We start from the raw sequence: 13,892 nt of genomic DNA on the forward strand, positions 1-13,892 counted from the left end.
AAGGGCAATGTTTCATTTCTTGTATATATTTGCATGTTTATTTAGTTTTGGGTCTCTCTCATTAAGAGATTTCACCAATGCATCATTGTATCGGACTTTTATTAGCTTTCTTTGTAGTAGTTTGCCGTTAATGATCCATGCTTTCCAGATATGTCCCTATCAGGGGCAATTTATGTCTTTGGGTGTGACTTGATATTCTCGTGCTTTGGCGCTCGGCTCTGTCTTGTCTCGCTTTGTTTCGATCATAGGGAACGCTGGGCTTAATTGCTTGGCGAGGTCAAGCGGTAAATTTTACTTCGGGCATGATGTAACAAGTTTTGACGGTCTAGTATAGCCACCTGTGTCTTGTCTACCCGGTGAGACACGGGAAGAAAAGTGAGATTGCGTGCAAATCGGGTGGTGTTCTTTGTTGTTTTTCTTTGTATTTATGTTTGTTGGCGCTCGGATAACACGAGCTGAGCAGTTCTAATGTCATTTGGCTCTTAGTAGGTAGTTCGAGCTTCAGTCTTTTGCAGGGTGTACATGCTACCACACCAGCCTTGGTGGATTGGATTTAAAGTCGGAGTGACTGAGGCATTTAGAAGCCCTAAGCATGGGTGCGATTACGTGTCGCGGTTATTAGTCCAATAAAACTTTGGCCATAATCCTGTGTGACTAGCTGTGGTTCCGTTGGAAGAGCCGAAAGAGTCAACCTTGAAAGCTGTTCGGATGACAAAAAGAGCCAGTGACGCAAAAACCTCCAACTTGGTCGGGGTATAAGGGGGTTGACATTCCTCCGTTGGTACGATCTTTTGTTTCCTTTTCCTTACTGTTGTTCTCCATGCTATGAGGGCATAGCATTTTTCAAGTTGGGAGAAGGGATATATATATAGTATATATATATATGGTTTGTGTTTTCAGTTAAATTTTTCAGTTTTAGTTTTGCAATCTTTCCGTTATTACAAAGTTAGCGGATTTAAGCTGCTTCGCACATGCTCATCAGTTCGTTAATTGGCAAGGGTTCGTTTTAAATATTTTAGGTGATCTTGTACATTCCAACTCGTATGCATGATTAAAGAGTGATAAATGAGGTGTTGGGTGTGTTGTGAGCAAGTTTGGCCCATATCCCGTTGTTTGAACATTATATTCTTAGTTTAGGTATTCGTCTCATGTCATGCCTAATTGTGTTCGCTATCTGCTTTAAATCATTTCAGAATTTATGGCATATTTAGGAAATGATACAAGGCAATCTTTGTTTGATTAAACCACAAGAGAGTCCCATTGTCCTTTAATAATAAAGCCAAGTCTGTGTCTCACTCATATCCATAGGAAACTGGATGTTAGGGTGGATAGTTAGAAGTTGGTTTTGTGACTTGCAATGGGTTGGCTCCAGGTTTTACAAGCTCCGGGTGCTTTTGAAATGGTTTCGAGCATCGGCATAGGCAATTGGGTGGCATAGCTGAATTTCTGGAGTTAGGCTCCGCGTATCGATACGGATCTTAATCTGTATCGATACGCATTGGTTATCTGGGAAGTCAGAGAATGTTGTATCGATACGGAATAAGGTCTGTATTGATACACGTGAGTTAATCGTGAAATCCATTTAAACCCTAGCCCGATCATCTTCATCCTCTCAACCTATTTTCTCTCTCTTGTCCTCCATAACCCCTACCCTCCTTGGAAAACCCTAACCCCAAACCACCATTCTTTCCACCAAATCTTCCCAAAACTCCATAATCCTCCATAAAACCTTCAAGCTTTCAAAGAATTCCAAAGGTTTTCAAGGTTTTTAAGCCGAATCCTATTCCTACAAGGTAAATCCACTTCCTCTTTCTATATACACGAAATTCTCCATCTCCTCTCTATATTGGCTTAAACCCTTCATTATCCACCATATCTTTCTGTGCATTACAGTTTTTAACCATTTTCCTAGTACCTAAACCCCCAAATCCCAAATCCGCCCTAAATCCTAATTTGGATTTTTGAAATTTGGATTGTATTGAGGACTGGAGTTGCATTGTTTTGGTACCATTATTGAACTGAATTTTAAAGGCTGAATTTGTGTTGCAACAACTCGGAGTCCATGGGATTTTGATGGCTGCCTGATTTTGTTGAAACTTGTGCTTTTTTGGCTACCTTTCGGGTTGTTTTCTGTAGTGAGTTGTTTCAAGATTTGGGGTGTTGCTCTGTTTGGTAGGTTTTTATTGCAATGGTGAGAACGAAAACGGTGGCTGCTAAGGGTAAGGGCAAGGCTGCGACCTCCTCCTCCGGGCAAACGGATAAAATAGTCCAGGAAATGGAAGAGGAGGAAGAAATGATTGTGAATCTAGAGAGAGGCTGAGCTAAGAGGATGACGGCCATTGAGGTGCGAGCGGTTAGTCAAAATAAGTGGGAAGAGGGTCTCCGAACTAGGGGGTTCAAGAATGAGCGACATGTGGACGTCGACAATCTCGGCATTGAGAATCCGTTTGTTCGCCGCATCCGTGAACAAGGTTTGTCCTATTACCTTGCACCCAATACTGGTTATAATAAAGAGCTAGTAATTGAGTTTTATAAGAACATGAAAATTTCGTCCAAGGAGGACGAAGGGAAAGATGACGCTAAGATTTTCTCAAAAATTGGGAAGGTTTCTATAGAAGTTACTCCGGGGTTTATTGCCCGTGTTTTGAACTACCGCCAACCGCCTACTAATGATGTGAATTATCCGGATGAGGAGTATGTAGCAGAGGAAACCATTGTCCAAGATTTGTACAAAAACCCTAGAGAGGTGAGTCTCCCTCATGTGCCTGGGAGATTCAAAGATGTCTACCGTCTTGTTAATCAGTTAGTGCACCATAATTTCAATCTTAGGGGGACTGAGAACAAGCCGGATATCCAGGAGGGGGGTTTGATACATGCTTTCATGAATCCGAATGTGGTTGTGATTGGGCGAAGTACATTTTTCAAGAATTGATCGATTTCAAAGCAAGAGCCCTAACTAATTCAAGGATGGCTTGCCCGTGCTTGGTGACTGCTATTTGTTTTGCTCAGAAAGTTCCGGCATCAAAGTTTCAGGAACGTGAGAAACTCAATCCGGGTGATATCAATAGCTCCATTCTTACCAGGAGCATTTCTCAGTCTCAACCAGCCGCTGCTGCTACTCCACGCGGGGCGTACTTGACTACGTTGCCACCAAAGGGTGCCCAAACAGCTTCTTGGAACAAGTTACTATTTTGCCAAGTGGTGGCCATTATGGGCTACATGAAGAAAATCAAGAAGGAAACCCGAGACAATGCAAGAAGGCAACGAAAGATAGATCACAAGTTGGACTGGGTTGTGAGTCAAGGGGTGGGGCAAGCTAGTGAACCGTATGAGCCACCGCCAATGGAGCCAGATGAGGACAGTGATGACTTTACTGGGGGAGAGCCGGAGTTTGCAAATGATGAGTAGAGTCGGTGGAGTAACTTGAAATCCCTACACTTGGTCGGGGTGCATGGTGGTTGACAGCCCACCTCTTATCCTTTTTATTTCATTGTCTTCAGTTTAGTTTAGTTAGTTTAAGTTTTTGTTGAGCCGGCATGTGGCCTATGACTTGGTAGTTGGAGTTGGTGGCGGCCAAGGGTAGTTGAACCTAGCTAGTATATGACCGCCACCCCATTTTGCTAACATTTCTTTGATTAAATCAAGGTCAATTTATCCTAGGAAGCCCTTAGTAGATCTTTAGTATGCCTTGATTCCATTTTGATTCATCACATGATAGTTAGCATACTTGGTTTGTGGCATGTTTCTTTCGGCAATCAAGTTTTAAATTGTGTAGCTTTAAGTTCCGTTCAATGGTGCTCTCCACTTAAAGGGCTTGGTATTTTTGTTCTCTGTGCCTATTTCGAGCACCTTTTTGTGGGATGTGGTTACTTTGCATGCAGGTTATAACTTCGTATCCACCTTTTGTCTTTTGACACTCATTTTGGATATTTGTTTATAATTCACTCAATGATTAGTTAATCGCTAAATCGTTGGCTGCGAGTTGTGTTGGAATAATTGAGTTGTTTTTAACTCTTGCTAATATGCGATATGAGCAAGTACTAAGTAGTTTTGTCGGAAGGATTGTTAGAGTTTTCTCTTTTTGTTTTGATTTTTGTTGCTGGGGGCTAGCAACGCTTAAGTTGGGGGGGTGTGATAAGCACCTATGATTGCTTGATCGTGGTGTTTAAGTCTTGTAGTTTGTAGAGTTTTTATTTATAATTTGTAGTTTTTATTCAATATTGCTCGTAAGGTGGTTTGTTGAGTGTTTCAGGTAAAATGCCCTTGAAATGCGTATTTTGATAGCTAGCCAATTCCCCAAGTGATTTCAAGTATCCACGCCCGGTGGAACTTCTGCCAGCAGGACCTAAAAACGAAGGCGTGAGGCATCGGGGCAAGCCATTGAGCCGTCGGGTGCCAAGTCTTGGAGGCTGGCCTGGAGACCTGAAGATAAGCTATGCGTATTGATACAACCTTAATGTGTATCAATATGCATTAGCTTCGTGGGGAGTCAGAGAATGTTGTATCGATACGGCCTTAATCCATATCGATACGGGAGAGTTACGGGGAAATGACCCTTTTTCTCTTAGCAGCGTGGTATCGATACTTTGCTTAATTAGTATCGATACTATGAGCCTTCGGCCAGATATTTTGTTACTTTTTGGACTTTCCACTTATGGAATAGTTGCTTTTATTAGTATGCTTTTTAGATATTTTGTGAGATAGAATCCATTTTTTATAAATAGGGGGTTCCTTCTCTCTCCTTGGGATCTAGTTCATTACTCCCTCCGTCTCGGTTTGTTTGTCCCCTTTTTGACTTTTTGAGAGCGTTTGACCTCTCAAAGAATTGGCTATAATTTTTAATTCGTAATGTTTTTAATATGCAATATGGATTTTGTTTGATAGATCTCAATTAGTTTTATTATACAAAATCTTCAAAATTATAAAAAAAATATTATAAAATGTAAGATATAAGTATATTTTTGAAAGACACATATTTCGACAATTAGACAAACAAATTGGGACGGAGGGAGTACTACTTTAGGTTTTTCTCCATTAATGTTTTCTTAAGCTTTTCAAGTGTAATTCTTCAAGAACACATTAAGGTATTTGCGTTATGTTAATTTCTCAAGTATTAAAGTTGTTCGTATGTGTTGGATCTTTTACAATATCAAGTTTAATTTTGGTTCTATCGGTTAAACATATATGTCTTCCAATTCTAGCATGCTTTCTAGTCTTTTCATGTTGTGTGAGTAGTCGATTAGGCTTGGCCACAGAGTGATTAATGCCATGTGACTTATGTTAATCTTGCTTTTCTCAACTAAATACTTGAGGTTCGGTATGGAAAATGTGTGTGGTTCACCTTTTATGTAATAAAACTTGTTGATGTTAACCTCCGGTGATCATATGCTTGCACATATGGTTCCGTGAGCTATGTCTCGCATCGTGTTTGCCAAAAGAACCAAAGAACTTCCTTATTTTCTATACTTCATTTCTAGTCTTTAATGGTTTCCTAGCTAAATCTTCTGGTTGATAGCTTATGCCGTGCGATTCAACCGAGTTTTCGTTGAGAATGGGTTAGTTGGCCTAAGTTACGGGCATTATGAACTTCTATGCCTTGCTGCTTGTTTAATTAGTAAAAACTCATTTCTAGTCATCCTCATAAGTGTTTATCGCCTTCCAAAGTAAAACCAAAAGTTGGCCGTCTAAACGCCGCAAACCCTTACACCTACAAATCCTAGCAAGTTGTAGAGATTTTCTTTGTGGGAACGATACCGGACTTCCAGATATTATGCTGACAACGACCTAGCCCTGCGCTCGGGGTAAATCAACCTATTTCAACGGTTAGGTTGTGACGAAGTAAAGGACCCCTTTAATTTTACTATGTGCCATATCCTGCTTACGTGCTTAGTTTATATTGTCATGCCTCATGCATATCATACATTCATCACGCACTCATGCAGGCTAGAGGTCGGGTCCTCGCAAACCAGTAGGCTAATCCTATTTTTAGAATAATTCTAGGTTTCACCGTCTTTAAAAGGTTGCTAACATCCGATGAACAGTCATGCCCCATGGGACGCACGTTGCTTAATAATAATTAGTTCTTAAAATGACGCATTTAGGGGAAATCAATTCTTACTAAGTTTTCAATGCATTTTTCAATCAAAGGTTCAAAGAAATTTTTTATTTTTTATTGAAGGAATGATTAAAGTAATAATGTTGTGATATTAACACCATCTGGGCTAATAGCGCCACATCGCTCATGCCACCTGGTCATAATATCTCGTCATTTTTACAATCCCGAACCCAAAGTTTCAACGTTTTTGCTAGATCAAAAGCCTTTTTTTCTTTCAAATAAACTCTCGATTTTTCGGATTATCCATCTCAAAAATTCGGGTGGCGACTCCCGAGCACACCGATTGGGGAGCCCACAAAGTCACCAAGCGATGAATAAATCAAACTCTCTACGAAAGCAAACAAATAATGGACGCTAAGAAATAAGTGAAAAATCCTAAACTGGAAAAAACCACGGGAAGGAATCAAATGCTATAAACATTGTGTAGTTATAAGTAATCTTACCCTACGATTTGAATCCTCACAATTGAATCTAAGACCTACCACATCCAGTGCTTGACCGCCGCTGCTTTGAATCCACAAGCCTTCCACACTCCTTCAGAAATCCACCGAAGAACAAGTCTAAGTTTGTAGAAATAAAGTTACAAACACAATGAAACTCCAATACTCAAACATAAAAATACCCCACCATGTTGTTTGAACTAGACCCATGTCCTTTTTCTTTTTTTCTTGCTGCACTTTTTGTCTCATCGCCCTAGCGTACAAAAGAATACTACAGTGTCTTTTGTATTAGCTGTAACGTGTGCACAACTTCCGCCTCATTTAGGCAGGTTTTATCCGGTCAATCCATTTCAATTGAGCTCTCCAACCACTCGATCTAATCGCAATCATCCATTCAATCACTCTCAATTACAAATAAAAGATTCGATTTCCTTCCGCTTTCTAAATAGACACTCTATAAATAAATAATAAATAAATAACAACTCGATAATCAGAGATGCAATTAAATGTGTGTTTTGTCTTGAAATTTGTCAACATAGAAACACAACTATGGCCTGTGGTCCTAACACCCTGAAGTTGAAAAGCAAATGCAAATTTCTTAAACTAGCTAGGGAAACACAAACTAACACACACAAAATAATAATTTCAACCTTTCAGGGAAAGACAGAAAAACCTGCAAGTGAAGTCTATAAAATCACTTGCAACAGAAACCACTGGCTTTCTAATTACTACATGTATATACATATACGGGACGGTTCAATGAACAACTATTTAGACACCTAAAAAATACCCCAAATCTCAATCACATAGTTCCCGATCAAATTTTAACCGTTCAATGTGTGCAGAATATGATTTTAAGGGTGCCCACGAGAAATTAGCAAACAAAAATGACCGGGAAATGCTTGTTTTAAGCAGTTTTTAATTGAACCGTTCATTAAATCTAAGTTAAAAATTGCTCAGATCAAGCCTTTTTCGGTCTTTTTTTTGTTGATTTATCGCGGGTACCCTTAAAATCACGTTCTGATCACATTGAGCAGCTCGGATCATCAAAATTTGATCGGAAACTATGAGGTATTTTTTTAGATGTCTAAATAGTTATCCATTGAACCACCCTGATACATATATACGTATATAATTGTTACGTAGTAGATGATGGGGGGGACCCTACGTCCAAGGTACTTTGGTCTTGCCCCTAAATTGAAAACCATACGGGTCGGGTATTTTTATACTGTACTACAATAGCCGCATTAAGGGAATATATGATTAATTAGCATTAGATAAGATCTAGATAAACGACATTAATTATATCAACCGCGAGAGAAAAGATCTCAATGCATGGGATAAAAATTCTTGCTGTTCCAACATCAATATTTCAGAAAAAATCTAGCAACATCGCTGGATGGGTAAAGAGTATATGTCCCTCTCACCTTTGTAGTGAATGATTATAAGAAGGAAAATTGTTCATTGTTCTTGGGGCACACCGTATGATTTTCCATTGACATTTGTTTTGGTAAATTCATGAAGAAAAAATCTAAAATCAACCCAATTGGCTGACGGTAGTGGAGTGCATGCGCATCACTTCATGTCAATTTGCTGTGAGTCCCTATGCGCCTTTAATTTGGTCTTATAATGATTAAAGTTTCTTGACCAAATGACAAAACTGACCCTATATAATTTAGGGATATCTTCTAATTTGACCACCCATTTCTACGTTTACTTTTCAGAGCAAAACAGAAATTCATCCATACCCATTATCACAAGCAGGATGGTTCTTAGCTTTGTTTATGGATATGATTCTCTTAAATCCTTACTCTCTTTAGTTTTTGTAACAATTTCAAAGATTAATGAAATTTTTCTTTGTTGTTTAAAAAAAATATCACAAGCAATTTCGTCACATCTAAATCCAACATGATAAAGGGGTGTTTTCACTAAGAATTTGAGGAAAAAAGTGGGTGTTTTAGCTTGTTGTTCACACTAACTAACAATTTTTTTCTCAACAATTTTTTCACTCACATACCCATCTACTACTTATTTCCTACCGGAAACAATTTGACATTTCTCAATAATTTATTCACTACCGGAAACACCCTCTCAATGGCTTGCTCACAAAACTCCTAAATGTACGGTACCCACATGAGCACTCTCTCTCTTCTAAATTTTTTTTTTTGAAATATTTGCTAAAAGTTCAAAGTTCAAATAGACCACAACCCAGAAACAGAACCCTCTTTTGATCTCTCGAATTCAAATCAAATTCCAATTAGTGTGGGTCATATGGCCTGGACCAAAAAAATGTCCTTATTTGTTCCGTTCTTCCTTCATCTGCATTAACTAGCCTGCATTTTGTACCTCTTAAATAAAACAAATTTTTTTTTTTACCAATCATAAAACACAGATATATTACAATAAAAAAACATTACAATCACGGTAAGGCCGCCCTTGTCTTGGCATGAGCAACCTGTACCGAATGTCTGGGAACCTTAATAACCTTTACAACACTAAAATAAGAACATAACGAGCAAAAATCTGCAAGAGCAGTTCGAATACAAAAAGGAGTAGTACATGGATCCTTCAATCCCTGCACAAGCACAGCACAATCTGTCTTAATACAAACTCTGTCCAGGTTCTCCTTGATTGCCCATTCCAGCACCAACAATCCCGCTCGGACTTCCATTGCAGAAGCTGAGGAAGCAAGACACGTAATAGACAGATGGACAGCCTCCTCACCACTTGATTCTAGGACCCAAGCCGCAGCTCCACTATTAGAACCTGCAATCCAAGCACCATATATGACAAAAGAGACCAAATTCCCATGATCCACCTCCATACCATCTTTCCTGTAACAAAAGCATAACTAAAGTTGCATGCCTGTAGCCTTATCCGTGGCCACAGTACCAGATTCAAAACTCTTATATAGGACTATGCTTCCCAAGTGCTTCCCTCCATGTATCTTTGGAAGAGAATAAGTTTTGTCCAGATCAACCGAACAAGGGGCCGTCCGGACAGCCCTTGTGTGGGTTTTCTTCGTGCATTTTATTGGAAAATTTGAACCGTGCATCTTGTAAGGCCCGCAAAATAATGTATCTAGGTAAAAAATCAGCTTGTCCGGACATCGGTATATATATCAAAAGTTGAGTTTTTACACGGAAAAATGGAAGACTGTGAACAATTTAACTTTAAAATCAATTGACAGATCACGGTCGTCCATTTTTCTGTGTATAAACTTAACTTTTGACATACCTATCGATGTCCAGACAAGTTGAATTTTTGCATAGATATATTATTTTACGGGTCCTACAAAATAAACGGTTTGAATTTTTCAAAAAAATGCGAGAAGGAGGCCCACATAGGGGCTGTCCGGACAACCCCTTGTCCGGCTGAACCGGAAAGAACTTTTTCTCATCTTTGGAAACCAGCCGTCAACGTGTGTGTTGTGGGGAGGAGAGAGGGGGGTTTGTTCCGGCAATCATTTTATAATCATAAATATTTATACAATTTCATTCACATTTATATTCGAGTTCACACATAGTACATTTTCAATTTGTGTGGATCTTACCAAAATATGTGAATGTAAGTGTAAAGTGTGTGTAAATGTTTGTAGTTGAATAATACTAATAAGGCACAGTTCCACTAAGATTTTTAGAAAAAGTTTGATTTGGCCTTATTTGAATTTTTTGTGCGTTTGTTTATTTTGCACCAATTTTTTTTTGACTTTTGATTCGTCTCAATAAGACGAATCAAAAAAGTAAAAAAAATTTACTTTTACTCAAATATTTTGAACAACGACCACTTTTAAGTAAAAAAAAAAAATTGACATTTTTTTACTTAATCAAAAAATTGAATTTTTTTTTACTTAAAAGTGGTCATTATTTTTTATGTACATTATTTTTAATTTAAAAGTACAAAATAAATATTTATTTTTAAAAAAAATGTTTTAGAACGAAGCCTGTGTAGTGAAAGGCAAAAGGGGTACAAGGTTGAGAAGGGGGTCCACCGCCCATTGGTCTATGGCAAAGGAGAGGAAAGTTCTGCAAGTATAAAAGTGGATTTAAGAACGGAAAAAAACTCTTCATTTTTTAAAAATGTATGCAATATGAATCTTATTTGAAAGATCTTATTGAGATCTTTTATACGATATAAAAAAATTAAAAATTATTTTTTATTTACATTATTTTTAAGTTTAAAAATATAAAATAAATTGTTTATTTTATAAGAAGGTTTTTGAAATGGGGATATAGTAAAAACAAAGGAATACAAGGTAAGTTGAAGGGCTGTTTTGGTCACTTTACTTTTCTTAGATGAAGTCTTCAGCTTTTTATCTGACACACAAGGATGGTCAAATCGGAAATTCTAGGACCACACACACTTGCACACCCATATACACACCCACACACTTGTGTGTGTGGGTGTGTATATGGGTGTGCAAGTGTGTGTAGAGGTAGCACAACTCTGGTCAAATATGCCATGGAACACACGCCAATCGTCCCCCTACTGGGCGGAGTATGGAAGGATCCATTTGAAATTCAGGACCATATTTCAGAGTACTGAATTTTCTATTGGGACTGTACGTACAGATACCGATAAGATACTGGGTACCGTTCTGAATTTTATCACTATTAGTGTTATTTTCTTGCATAAAATAAATTATTAGTATAATATACTCATTTATTAAAAAGAAAGATAAAAAGTAATCCTGTATTTGTTCGGTTCCGATATTTATCCGGCATCATCCGATATTGACTGGTACGTACCCATAGATATTATCCGATACTGGAAAAAAAAAAAGAAATTTAAAAGTAGTTCGATGCTGTTCAGTATTTGCTGGTACCGGTCAATATCAATTGCTACCAACCGATATTTGATCGAGAAGGAAATTAAAGGTACTCATATTAGATTTGGACAATACCAGTACAACCAGTTTTATGAGTCAATGGCATGCAGTAGTCTTCGCGACTGGGAAGCGTCTCGATCTCTGTCCCATCCCGCAAATCCACCAATCATTAACGGACACGCGTGTTGCATGGGCCCGAAAACGCGTTCTTTCTGTCGGCCAGCCACAAGGCGCGTCCATCATTCAAATCTTCAATATTCTTCATCACGAGCAGCCGCCCCTGCACGGCCCCGCAAATGCATGCGTTCTTACGAACTTAAGGCCTGTTCCAAAAATCTTTTTAAAAAATTAACAGTTTATTTTATATTTTTAAATTTAAAAATAATATAAATAGAAAATAATTATTTAAATTTTTTTTGCATCGTATAAAAGATTTTTATGAGATGTTTCAAACACGATCCATATTGCATATTTTTAGATTTCAACAAGCTTATAATTTTTTAGCTTGAAATTTTCTTCTTCAAAAATAAGAACTTTTTTCCTGCTCTAGAACGGGACCTAAGTTAAACTTAATTTATATTTGAAGATTTTGTTCTTATTTGAACTTTTTTTTATTTGTTAGTTTCGTGCCTAATTTTTGTGGGTTATTGATTCGTCTCGACGAGAGGAATCGGAAAGTAATTTTTTTTTACTTTTACCCAAGTATTTTGAGAAATAATAACTTTTTAGAAGAAAAAAAATCACTTTTTGGCCTAAAAATGGTTATTTTTCAAAATATTTGGGTAAAAGTAAAAAAAAATTACTTTTCCGGTTTCTCTCGTCAAAACGAATCAATAACCCATAAAAATTTGGTTCAAAATTAACAAATGCAAAAAAAAAAAATTTCAAATAAGGACAATTTTGATATTTAAATTAAGTTCATAATAAGCTAAACGAACAAATGACAACCAAAGATTATCTCAAACAGATACAATGAGAGGAGGTCTAGATTACAAGTATACAACTCCAAAACCTCATAACAGCAACAATCTCCTAGACGAAAACAAGGGTCATTGAGGATGGCCGACAAACCTTCGCGGCTACAATGGGCACAGGAAGCAAGCAAACAAACGTATCCTAGGAACCAAAGAACAAAATCCCATCAAAACCTGCAGAAACATTATTAGGCCCTAGATCTGGGGAGACCAGAATCTGAGGTAGAAAAACTCATACTGAGGGAGACCTAACTAGGAGGAAACACAGAAAGACCCTCAAACAAAATCCAAAAATTGAAAACACAAAACATAAAACCTAACCCTAACCATCTGCTACTGCTGCCGTCGCATGATCAAACTTTCAATCGCCGCCGCCCCAAAAAACAATCCCCGCTCGCTGCAACCCAGCACCATCTCTAGACCGTTCTCCTCCTAGGTACTGTCCGGCATGCAAGATCTGCAGACTAGAACACAAGCGGGAGGAGATGAACAACCTTTTTTTCATCTTTTTTTCACTCTTTTTGCATCGCGAGACGAATTGATAATGTAAACTTTACAAAAAAAACTTTAAACAAAATCATTGCAAACGGAAAACGAGGCTAATTAAGATAATTCAAAAGGACCTATGTCGTAACCCGACCTGCATACTAATTAGTAGTAATTACTAACACTTCGTTCTCTTGTAATTATCTTTGACAAATTTAAATGAGTCAAGCTATGTAAATTTTGAAGTATAGTTATGATACGTACACTGTATATGATTGAGTGGTATTGAAGATAATATATTTTTTTGATAATGCAAGATGTCTCGGATTAACTTGCGTGCACCTCGAAGTAGTTTCTACAACCTCTCTCACAGTCGTTTCACATGCTTACACGTGAGATAAGGTGACTCCAAGGGTTGTTTGTTAATTAAGAGAGTTGAAGATAATATTTCTTAACATGCGACATAACTAATTACTGCGTAACAAGATAGGGTCATTGAAGACACTTGTGCCGACCCTCACACTTTCTGTATCCCATAACGCGGACCATTACTTTGATTTATCTTTTTCACTTGTTCCTTAGTCTGATTTTATAGGTTTCATTGTTCGTGTGATTGGCGTTGAGGGTGCGAATGTATGGGCTTCTTTTCTTTTCTTTTCTTTTTTTTTGGGTTGGGGGGGGGGGGGGGGGGACGGGGGGTCGGTGGGGTGGTGTTTGTGGGGTTGTTTGGTTGGCCTTGTTTGTTTGCTTCATTTCGCCGAGTATTTGTTTTTATTTGTTGGGTTAGGTTGTGTTTCGGTCACTATATGAGACTGTTCATATGATTTGTAATTGATTGTACTGTTTATTTGATATCTATATAATATATCTGAAATGATTTTATTTGTCAATAAAAACTAATTACTGCCTAACCATTTTATATGAATAAAAAAAACTTTAGCAAGGAAAGTAGAGATAGTTGGTAAGCAATTGTATCAAAACGCGTAGCTGATTTAAAAGTAATAAATGCTAGTACATTGGATCGAATGGTTTGGGACATCATTTGTGGC

This window comes from Rhododendron vialii, chromosome 6a, assembly GCF_030253575.1.
Source record: "Rhododendron vialii isolate Sample 1 chromosome 6a, ASM3025357v1".
Taxonomy (NCBI): domain Eukaryota; kingdom Viridiplantae; phylum Streptophyta; class Magnoliopsida; order Ericales; family Ericaceae; genus Rhododendron; species Rhododendron vialii.